The sequence below is a fragment of the Aegilops tauschii genome, unplaced genomic scaffold (assembly GCF_002575655.3).
Source record: "Aegilops tauschii subsp. strangulata cultivar AL8/78 unplaced genomic scaffold, Aet v6.0 ptg001001l_obj, whole genome shotgun sequence".
NCBI lineage: Eukaryota > Viridiplantae > Streptophyta > Magnoliopsida > Poales > Poaceae > Aegilops > Aegilops tauschii.
In genome coordinates this window covers 4,443-10,000 of record NW_027333217.1, presented here as the reverse complement: position 1 = coordinate 10,000, position 5,558 = coordinate 4,443, and the positions used below count along the sequence as shown (strand labels likewise).

The window sequence follows — 5,558 nt, the reverse complement described above, 5'->3', positions numbered from 1 at the left end:
AAATGCATTATTGGCCCACCATTGATTAGAAGATTTAGCTTGTATGAATCGCTATTGGTTTGATACGAATAATGACAATCGTTTCAGTATGTTAAGGATACAGATGTATCCACAATTCATTTAGAGTTACTTAATAGTCTATTTCTTATACCATATCTCTATCCCGTGAAATTCTCGAGCCAAAAGATGGATGCATATGCTGTGTTTCATTTTGCTAAATGATATCAATTAAATGGTGTATCAATTCCATAAATTGCATATAGCAATAAATAAATCAGCAAAATTCTTTCTAATATTTTAGATAGAAGAAATGTTTCTTCTATCTAAAATATTAGAAAGAATGTACCCTTCTATCCAAATCCAATTTGCATCGATAAAATAAATCCAAATTCCAGTAGTAGATGAATAATTGCAAATTTGTGTGTGTACGAGATTAGAATAACTTCAAAATAACTGACATAATTTTGTATTTTTCCTGATCAGAAAAATACATGAAAAAGAAAGGAGGTAGAAAAATTTTTGGATTTATGGTTAAAGAAGAAAAAGAAGAAAACAGGGGTTCTGTTGAATTTCAAGTATTCAGTTTCACCAATAAGATACGGAGACTTGCTTCACATTTGGAATTACACAAAAAAGATTTTTCATCGGAAAGAGGTCTACGAAGACTTTTGGGAAAACGTCGACGTTTGCTGGCTTATTTGGCAAAGAAAAATAGAGTACGTTATAAGAAATTAATCGGTCAGTTGAATATTCGGGAGCAGTAATTTAATCGTTCAAATTTTTTTCTTGTTTTTTATTTTTTTAGTAGTCTTATAGTAGTCTTAGATTTTTCATTTTGATGAGCCTCGCTTTGAGGAATTCATGGAATAATCCATTTTCATGGAATAATGAATTAAGGAAGAAAGGATATGAGTCTACCGCTTACAAGAAAAGATCTCATGATAGTCAATATGGGCCCTCAACACCCATCAATGCATGGTGTTCTTCGACTGATCGTTACTCTCGATGGTGAGGATGTTATTGATTGTGAACCCATATTAGGCTATTTACACAGAGGAATGGAAAAAATCGCGGAAAACCGAACTATTATACAATACTTACCTTATGTAACAAGGATATAGAGAGATTGTAGAAAGGGAGTTGTAAATTCCTTAACTTAAGAAAGAAAAAAGAATAAAAACACAGATACATAACATAAAAAAAAGAATAAATAAGACGAGATTCGACCTCCCCCTACATATTTAATTTCCTCTCCTATACAAAAACTAGCAAGACCCACTCCATTGGTAATTCCATCAATAACACCCTTATCAAAAAACTCCGTGAGTTCGGTTAACCCTCTTATACCGAGGGTAAAGACCCTAGTATAGAAAATATCTATATAACCACGATTATATGACCAACTGTATATATTTTTTTTTACTTGATCTAAAAATTCTTTTTTAGGATTTCCTTTGTAAAAAGAGTTTATTAAATCCAAATTCTGAAAAAAAGAATAAGCGGATCCATAGAAGATATATGCTATGAATAAACCAAAGATAGCTAGACTTACAGAAGAAATTGCATTAGTAATAAATTCATATGAATTTACAAAAGAATTAGAACTTTCCTGGGTAAAGTTTATTGAGGGAGTTAACCACTTTGATAATATGGTTAACTCTGCTATTCCATTACCAATTCCTCCATTATCAAAAGAGATTCCTATGAATCCAATGAACAAAGTGAAAAGTAGTAATATAAGAAGAGGAAATAACATAGTATTTCCCGTTTCATGCGGATAGGCAAAAGTGTTTTTAGCCCCAAAAGACGTAGTAAAGGATCCTATCCTATTTCTTGTATTACCTTGAATTTTTGGTATATTTTGTGAAAAAAAAGAAACTCCACTCTTCGTTGTTGATAAAACGAAATCCCTATTCACTCCTTTGGGTATCCTTTTTCCCCATAAGGATATTGAATACAAGGAACTCTCTTTAGTGCTACTGTAATTTTGAAAATGAACACGCAAATACCCATCAAATGTAAGTAAATATATCCGAAACATATAAAAGGCAGTTAATCCTGCAGTAAAGGAGGCTATTATTCCAAAAAAGGGCGAATACAACCAACTATTACTAAGGATTTCATCTTTGGACCAGAAACAAGCAAGAGGTGGAATACCACAAAGAGAAAGTGTACCCCATAAAAAAGTAGTTCTTGTGATTGGAATGTATTTTCTTAAACCGCCCATAAGAACCATATTTTGACTTTTATCTGGTGAATATCCAACAAGAGGTTCCATTGAATGAATAACGGATCCGGATCCCAAGAACAATAAAGCTTTTGAATAAGCATGAGTGATCAAATGGAATAAAGCAGCTTGATAAGAACCTATACCTAGAGCTAACATCATATAACCCAATTGAGACATTGTAGAATAGGCTAAGCTTCTTTTAATATCTCTCTGAGCAAGAGCTAAAGTAGCTCCTAAGAATAGTGTTATTGTACCTACTAAAGAAATAAAACTCATTATCAAAGGTAAAGATATGAAAAGAGGAAGAAGTCGAGCTAGAAGAAAAATTCCCGCAGCAACCATAGTTGCTGCGTGTATAAGAGCCGAAATAGGAGTGGGCCCTTCCATAGCATCGGGTAACCATACGTGAAGAGGGAATTGTGCGGATTTCGCAACTGCACCAAGGAATAATAAAAAAGCACACAAAGTAGTAAGTAAAGAGTTAATTCCATTATTAGGAATCCAGTTATTAGCTATTTTGAACAAATCCCTAAACTCTAAACTACCTGTTATCCAAAAAAAACCTAAAATTCCTAATAATAGACCAAAATCCCCTACACGATTAGTTACAAAAGCTTTTTGACAAGCACTCGCTGCGATTGGTCGTGTAAACCAAAAGCCTATCAATAAATAAGAACACATTCCCACGAGTTCCCAAAAAAAATAAATTTGTATCAAATTGGAGCTAGTAACCAATCCCAACATGGAAGTATTGAAAAAACTTATATAAACAAAAAATCTCAAATATCCTTCATCGTGAGACATATAACCATCACTATAAATAAGAACCAGGATTCCTACAGTAGTAATTAGCATTAACATAATAGAAGTAAGTGGGTCAATCAAGTATCCAAATTCTAAAGAAAAATCATTATTGACGGTCCAAGACCATAGATATTGATAGATCGAACTTCCATTTATTTGTTGAATAGACAGTTGAACTGAGAATACCATAGCTATACTTAAGAGTAAAACACTAGGAAAAGCCCATATGCGACGAAGATTTTTTGTTGCTGTAGGAATAAGAATAAGGCCAAATCCCATTGACATAATAACTGGAAGTGGGAGAAGAGGGATTACCCATGCATATTGATATGTATGTTCCATAAGAAAAGAAATTGCAATTTTTACTTCAATTTTTACTTCAATTTTTCTATAAAATTGTTTCCGATTCACCAAACCAATTCTTATCTCTTTCTGAAAGAATAAATAAAAAGAATAAGAAAAAATACTGAAATTCTTAATTTTTCCAAAATTTATCTCATTGAAATAATTAAAAATTAAGAATGGGTTTAGTTGGTTAAATTAAAAAAGTTAATAAAATAACTTCGTTACCTAGTTATTTTATTAACTAAATAAAGATATTTATAAAAATAAAAAAAAAAAGTGGAATCATTTTACTTTCTATTCATAATTCATTTTTATATTTCTTTAAAACAAAGATGAAACAGCTCTCTTGTTCCATAATTAACTGATTGAGTGAATTCCAATGAAAACCTATGTTTATAAGAAATTATCGAATAGTCCTTACTTCATATAGAACTAAAATCCTAATGACTATAAATTACCTAAGTTTTAGAATGTCTTGTTTAAGAGACTCAGTATTTTTTGTTTTGATTGGAATTCCTTTCCTTTATGGAATACCATTCTGAACTTAATTAACTATTTTCATTTTCCCTTCTTTTTATCCCCCCGTCTTATCTTATATGGGGGATAGGCTTCCATACCATATATCTATATATGGAGTATACTTGATATATAAATAGATATAAATAGATTTAAATGAGAAACCTTTCTATATATTCTATATTATTAAAAAACAAGTATAAAATATATAAAGAAAAAATGTTAAAAAATTCTTGTTGTCTTATCCGCATTAGACAAAATGAAGTAAAAAATAATTCAAAATTTAAGTATCTTTCAGTATCTAAGTATAAATACTAATAAAAAGAAGAAAGAAGGATTGATTTGCAGCAATAGATGTCTTTCACATACAACTAGAAAAAAGTAATTTCCTTTTTGAATGGCAGTTCCAAAAAAACGTACTTCAATGTCAAAAAAGCGTATTCGTAAAAATATTTGGAAGAAAAAGACTTATTTTTCCATAGTACAATCTTATTCTTTAGTAAAATCAAGATCATTTTCGAGCGGTAATGAGCATCCAAAACCAAAGGGTTTTTCTGGGCAACAAACAAATAATAAGATTTTGGAATAATATGAATTGACTTATCAAAAAAGAATTCCAATTATTTAATAATTTTGATTCTTCTTTGAATGTACTTTTATGTGTCGAATTACTCGGTACAATATTCTTAGAACAAAAAACCCCTCTTATCTTATATATACAAGAAAAAAAAGTTTTGTTTGGTATACTGTGTGCTAAGTATTCTTTTCCTATCAATGAACTTTTCATAATTTTCATAATAGAATCCTCATATTCTATTATGAAAATTATGAAAAGTGGAGTATTCTTACAATAGGACTTACAACTTCCACCTATCTTCTCCAAAATCATAAGGTTAGTAAATCTTATTAATAAGAGCATAAAGACTTTCATTCTAGAAATTTTTAAAAAATCCAAAAGCCTTTTCCATTTATCCATTTTAATTTCATCATTAAATAGAAACCCTTTTGGATTTTTTTCATTGTATTGAAAGAATTTTCAAAATGTAAACGAGAAATTAATTAGAAAAAATTAGTTCTACAATTGCAAGTTAGAAAAAAGAAATTCCAACTCTTTCAAGCAGTGTTTGTGTTTCTATTGGGCAAAGCAAGAGTTTATTGTAAAAAAAAAATGGAAACGATACTACCAAACGAAGTCTATTTTAATGAAAACTCTAATGTTCCTAAATTTTATGGACTTTCCCAATATCGACGATTCCCAAGATAATAGCTATTATTCTTTTAAGTTACCTATTATTTGAAGTTAGCCGCCATGGTGAAATTGGTAGACACGCTGCTCTTAGGAAGCAGTGCTCAAGCATCTCGGTTCGAATCCGAGTGGCGGCATTCTTGAAAAAGAATACAATAGATTAGAAATCAATTCGAAATTTACAATTTTGTAATGGGACCTTCCCCTTATGCTATTTGCAACTTTAGAACATATACTAACTCATATCTCTTTCTCAACGATTTCAATTGTGATTACGATTCATTTTATAACCTTATTAGTTCGTGAACTTGGAGGATTACGTGATTCGTCAGAAAAAGGAATGATAGTTACTTTTTTCTCTATAACAGGATTCTTAGTTTCTCGTTGGGCTTCCTCGGGACATTTTCCATTAAGTAA

The 5,558-nt window shown here is 30.6% G+C and overlaps 1 non-coding gene across 1 annotated transcript; it reads left to right on the top strand.

Annotated features, from left to right (window-relative positions):
• Nucleotides 1–5,198: 5,198 nt before the first annotated feature.
• On the top strand, nucleotides 5,199–5,278 carry TRNAL-UAG (transfer RNA leucine (anticodon UAG)). The gene has a single exon. It is a non-coding gene; the product is annotated as a tRNA-Leu (tRNA).
• The last annotated feature ends 280 nt before the right edge of the window (nucleotides 5,279–5,558 follow it).